Source organism: Eschrichtius robustus, chromosome 10 (assembly GCF_028021215.1).
Source record: "Eschrichtius robustus isolate mEscRob2 chromosome 10, mEscRob2.pri, whole genome shotgun sequence".
NCBI classification, from domain to species: domain Eukaryota; kingdom Metazoa; phylum Chordata; class Mammalia; order Artiodactyla; family Eschrichtiidae; genus Eschrichtius; species Eschrichtius robustus.
In genome coordinates this window covers 36,648,722-36,655,378 of record NC_090833.1, presented here as the reverse complement: position 1 = coordinate 36,655,378, position 6,657 = coordinate 36,648,722, and positions in this window count along the sequence as shown.

The window sequence follows — 6,657 nt, the reverse complement described above, 5'->3', positions numbered from 1 at the left end:
AGTCACACAAACGCACTCCCAGCCTGTAGCGCTTCAGGCAGGAGCAGAGTTACGGGCTGCACTTGTTCAGGCTATGGCAGAACACTTCCCCTCCCAAGCAGAGGACCAGGTTTCAGGATCCAGCTCACCTTCCCCATCAGCAAGGAGCTGCCCAAGAGCAAGTACCCTCCTCAACGTGAGTATTCATTTTCTTCCTAAAGCAGCCCAGGCTGTCGCATGTAAAGGGACAAAATCCTCATAATAAAATGAATTTGATCATGTGTCTAGTGAAATAAGTCTATACTTGGGTGCTTTTAAAATGGGTTGCTGGCTTTCTGGGGTCTCTATTATAACAGCACTAATCCCATTCATGAGGACTCTACCTTCATGACCTAATCACCTCCCAAAGGCCCCATCTCCAAATTCCAGCATATTGGGGGATTAGGTTTCAACATATGAATATCAGCAGGACACAAACATTGTCTACAGCAATACAGTTATCAGTAAGAAGGGATTTTCCTTGAAGTCTCTTTATTTTCAAATCAAAGAGGTATCAAGTGATAAGTCACGGGGACTTCCCTGGTGGTCCAGTGGTTAAGAATCCACCTTCCAATTCAGAGGACACGGGTTTGATCCCTGGTTGGGGAACTAAGATCCCACATGCCACGGGGCAACTAAGCCAAAACTAAAGAAGCCCGTGTGCCGCAGCTAGAGAAGCCTGCGTACTGCAATGAAGAGCCTGTATACCGCAATGAAGAAAAGACCCAGTGCAGACCAAAAAAAAAAAGTAATAAGTCGCTACCTATAGACACTTTTCTCAGCCCTTTGATGGTGAAGCTTCTCTCTTTACTGGTTTCCAAGCTCTGGGCAGAGAGTCGGGTGTGTCCCCTCTCTTAAGAAGGGGATACAGTAAGAGACTCATCTAGAGTTTGGCTCCATTGATATGCTGTGGCGACTGCTTCTCTCCCTTCCACCTTCTTACCTTACTTTGCTTATCCAAGTTTGAGAGCAATGCCATCTAACTACAGCTTTTCTTTCCATCTGGAACACTGAGAGATAAACTTGGTCTGTATGTTATCAGGAATACATACTACAAATCGGCAAAATGTAAAATCTAGCAAACACTCCATGCTTGGTTATATCTTACATCTATTATCTCATGGAACTAGTATAGCTTAAGCCTTGTGTATCATGCTCTTCTACTGACGGTTCCCACTGGAAGAATTATCATGTGAAAAATGACCAAGAAGGTTCCTAGACCATTTTCTCAAGATTGTCCAAGGATTCCTTTCACACAAGCATAGTGGTCAAGTGTTTTAAATGAATTACCTCATGCAATTCTCACAACCTCTCTCTGAGATAAATAGTATTATTAATATCATTTACAGTTGATGCAATTAAGGCTTGAGGAGATTAAATAATTTCTCCAAGGTCACATGGCTGGTAAGTAGCAGAGGAAGGATATTTTGAACTTAGGTCTAATTCAAAGCTATACTCATATTTATTATACTGTGTATTTTCCTCTAAGTACAGCTTTGGCTGCATCCCATATATTTTCTAACAACAATAACAAAGAGAGCCTAACCCAATAACATAAGGAGATTTTCTGCCAAGGTTTTTCTTTCCCCCACTTTTCTAGTTGCCATGGCCTTCTACCCATTGAACTATTACAATGAATTTTTTATTCCAAATAACTCTGCAGATCAAGACCCAAAGGCTGAAGCGCTTAAAGCATTATACATATCTTAAACCATAGTTTAGGGAAGAATTCATAAGAATATAAGACTTTAGACACTGAGAAGGGCTGAATCATGGAGTGCAGCACACTCTGGGGAAGCATTTAGGACAGAAACAAAATTTCCCTTTCTGAAAAGGGAGATATGGTAGACATCTTCTGGGTTTTGGCTGCTCAGCATGTGGAGAAGTCTCTGTATGAGTGTAAAAGATCTTGTATCTAACTATGGAAGCTGAAGGGGGGCAGACATTCCTCTGTTCTCTTTCTGAAAGCTTGTATGAAGGCATGTGACTCAGGCTCAGCCAAACAGGTGCTCCTGCCCAAGAATCTGAGTCTGGAAGTGTTGACCCAGAGGTGTAGAGAGGGGCCAGGAAAGGTTCTGGATTGCTTGAATATTTATCCCCAAGAGACTAAAATAGATATGACTGAGTTTCTGTCAATATGCAAGTTTAAGTTTTCTACCATCAGCAGAATTTGGACTAGATCTATACAGAGAAAAAGTTACCTTATTACATATCTAAATTGGGACTGTGAAATATTACACACACAAAAATAAGTGATTTTTAAAGAGTGCTTTTAAGTAGCATCTCATTTAATTAAAAAAATCCTCTAAGATAGGTATTACTGTCTTCTTTTCAAGCACCTGGATCATATCAGTCAGTGGGCAGCAGAGCCAGAACATGGATTTGGGCCACATGACTTCAAGTCCATGCCCCAGGCTCTTAACTGAGTATTCTAATTGCCATTCATCTCTGAACACCTGTTTTGACTTCACCTTTCAGTGCTCTAGGAGGGATTTTTAAAATTTTCTAAATAGTTCAAAATTTTTCAGTTAATCTTTTGTTAAATTTTAGTGTTATTATATTGTGTTCAGAAAATTTAACTGAACAGTTTTTACTTTCGGGAATTTATCATGGTTTACTTTAAGGCCTAATATTTGGTCAACCTTGTATTTGTTCCATAGAAATTTGAAAATAATGTTATCAAATAGAAATGGTCTTAACACAAATTAAAAGACAGATATTGTCAGACTGGATAAAAAGAAAGACCCAACTACATCTTGTCAACTACAAGCTAGCCATTTTTAATGTAAAGAAAGAGCTGTGTTAAAAGTTAAAGAATGGAGTGGTGGTAAACATTTCTACAGTGCTTAATGTTGTCAAGAACTGTTCTAAGTACTTCACATATATTAGATTTAGTGTGAACAATGTTGCGATAAAGCAAAAAGTATACAGTTTTTGCCTATGTGTGCAAATTTTCTTTTGTATACCAGTCAATATATACAACCTTCCAAATAAGTCAATATCAAGTTTTATGCCAATAAGGCTATAATTCTATAAAACACAAAAGCAAAATGGTGTTTTGCTATGTAAAACAGTAGTCTTCTGGGTTGCTGAAAGAAGGAAGAAAAAGTTTAAAGGATGCAAATTAAATGAACCTACTAACACTAATTAAAAGAAAGCTAGAACGATTATATTGATATCAGACAAAGTAGAGATTTCACAGGAAGGAGTATTGCCAGAGATAGCATCCTTGCATAATGACAAAGGAGTCAGTTTATCAAAATGATACATGAATTGTCAATATTTATGCTCCTTATTTGGAGCATTACCTTTTTATTTAAAGGTTCAAAGTACATGAAGCAAAACTGATTAGACTATAGAGGAGAAACAGACAAATTTACAATTATAGCTGAAACTTTCAACATCTCTCAATATTTGATAGAACAAGTAGACAAAAAATCAGTAAAGATATAAAAGACTTGAACAACTATAATCAGCTTTATCTAATTAGCATTTGTGGAATATTCTACCCAATAACAACAGAACACACAATCTTTTCAAGGGTACACAGAATATTTACCAAGATAAGTCACATTCTGGGCCATAAAACAACTCTCAGTAAGTGTAATAAAAGATTGAAATCATTAAACAATATTGTTTCCCAAATATTTAGAAACTAAATAGCATTTTTTTTTTTTTTTGGCTGTGTTGGGTCTTCGTTGCTGTGCGCGGGCTTTCTCTAGTTGTGGCGAGCGGGGGCTACTCTTCATTGTGGTGCGTGGGCTTCTCTTGTTGTGGAGCGTGGGCTCTAGGCGTGCGGGCAGCACGTGGGCTCAGTAGTTGTGGGACACGGGCTTTGCTGCTCCGCAGCATGGTCTGGGATCTTCCCGGACCAGGGATCGAACCCGTGTCCCCTGCATTGACAGGCGAATTATTAACCACTGCACCACCAGGGAAGTCCCTAAATAACATTTTAAAATAACCCATAAGTCACAGGGAATAAGTCACAAGGGAAGTCAGAAATTATTTTGAACTGAATGAAAATGAAAACACAACATATCAAATTTGGTGACATGCAGCTAAAGACAGTCTTAGAGGGAAATTTATAGCACTAAATGCTTATGTTAGAAAAGAAGAAAGGTTTACTCAGACTTCCCTGGTGGTGTGGTGGTTAAGAATCCACCTGCCAATGCAGGGGACACGGGTTCGAACCTTGGTCCAGGAAGATCCCACATGCTGTGGAGCAACTAAGCCTGTGCACCACAATTACTGAGCCTGTGCTCTAGAGCCCTCAAGCCACAACTACTGAGCCTGTGTGCCACAACTACTGAAGCCTGCACGCCTAGAGCCTGTGCTACACAACAAAGACAAGCCACCGCAATGAGAAGCCCACGTACCTCAATGAAGAGTAGCCCCCGCTTGCCACAACTAGAGAAAGCCTGCAGGCAGCAACAAAGACCCAAGGCAGACAAAAATTAATTAATTAACTATTTTAGAAAAAGAAGAAAGGCTTAAAATTAGTGACCTCAGCTTGCACCTTAAGAAACTGGAAAAAGAAGAACAAATTAAACCCAAAGTAAGTGTGTGTGTGTGTATATATATATATATATATATATATATATACATACATACATATATATTTATAAAGAGAAATCAATGAAATTGTAAATGGGAAAACAATAGGGAAAATCAATTAACCCAAAAGCTGTTTTTCTGAGATCAATAGTACAGCTGATTCTCATTATTTGCGGTAATTATGCTTTATAAGGTTGCCGGGAACACTGAATTAGAGAATACTGAACCATTGCTCCTAGAGACAGTACAGGGTTAGGTTCCTGTGAGCTTCTAGTCACATTTTTTTGGTCCGACAATCAATAATAACCCTGATTTATGTGTGTCTCTGTTTAAAGACATTCTATTTAATATATATTGTTGATTCATCAACATTGGACTCATGGCCAACAGCACTATACCTCATGCCTGAAAGAAACTTATCTAATGTACATTTTCTTCTTAAGGCACACCACAGCCTTCTTGCACTTAGGAACACTAAACAGCACTTCAGCACTTCACTTGGGGGTCATTTTAAGGAGGAAAATCACCACCACCACCACCACCACCAAGAAAAAGTTACCAAAGCTCACTCAAGAAGAAACAGATCATCTGAAAGGTTCTATATCCATTAATAAAGCTGAATTTATCATTTAAACTGCCCCCCCAAAAAAGGACCTCCATGCCTAGATGGCTTCATTGATGATTTGCAGCAAATATTTAAGAAATAATACTAATTCTATACAAACTTCCAGAAAACAGGAGAACCCTTTCCAACTTACTTTATAAGGCCAGCATTACCCTGATACCCAAGTCTGAAAAAGACATTACAAGAATAGAAAACTAACTGTAGATCAACATTCTACAAAACATATCTGAGAGGGATTAAAGAAGATATAAATAAACGGAAAGATATACCATGCTGGTAGATCAGCAAACTCAATACTGTTAAGAGGTAACAGTTCTTCCCAAGTTTATCTATAAATTCAAGGCAATCCCAATCAAAATCTCAGCAGGCTATTTTTAGTTGTTTTGTTTTAAAGTAATTGACAAGCTGATTTTTTAATTTACATGGAAATAAGAAGGACTTAAAAGGAACAAAACAACCTTGAAAAGAAAAAACGGGTAGATTTACACTATCTGATTTCAAGACATTATAAAGCTCTAGTAATCTAGACAGTGGGGTCTTAGTAAAAATAGGTATATAGATCAATGGAATAGAATAGAGAGCCCATATATATATATGGCCAGTTGGGAAAGAATAATCTTTTCAAGAAATTCTATTGGAGCAATTTGATATTTATATGCCAAATAAGAAAACAAAGAGAGAGACAGAGAGAGAGAGAACTACAACCCTGACTTCACGCCATACACCATAATCAAAATGAACGTAAGAGCTAAAACTGTAAAACTTCTAGAAGAAATATAGAAACTTTTCATGATCTTGGAGTAGGTAAGGAGTTCTTAAATAGGACATAAAACAAACAAAAAATAACTTGGGTCAAACACTCTTTCCATCTGAATTTTGTTGCCATATCTCTTTTCTCTGGGGCCGGCTAGGCAGTGACTCCCCCTCCAACCAGCCCAGGGCCCTTGGTAGGGGTCAACTTTGGCACTGACATAACTCCATTCAGCATACTGTCCCTTCCACATGCCTGCTGCTAAAGCCAGCTCTAAAGCCCACAGCATCCCACCCTACACAGACTCCAAAGATGCCACTACTTAGGATTCTGTCCCCCACCCACTCTCAGGCTCTCACCTCTAGCCCTCAACTCTATACAAGGAGATGTGAGTGAAACTTGGTCCCCACATGGGCTTCCAGCTGTGTGCAGTGAGTGGCTCCACTGTGCTCAGCTATCTCAGCCCATGCACCTCCTTGAAGTTTTGTTTACAATGGAAACTGCCTTCTAGAGATTCTAGAGGTGACATGGAATTCTTCCTACTGGGTTCATTTGGTCATTTCAATGGGGATCTGTTGGCAAAATGGGAAAGGAATTGAACAGAGGGAATTAGACCCCCACCTAGCACCAGAAGTCTCTTTGGATTTAGAGTGGGCAGCAACTTGGTCCCCTCTGATGCTGTTTGAAAGTATGAAACTACAGTAAATGT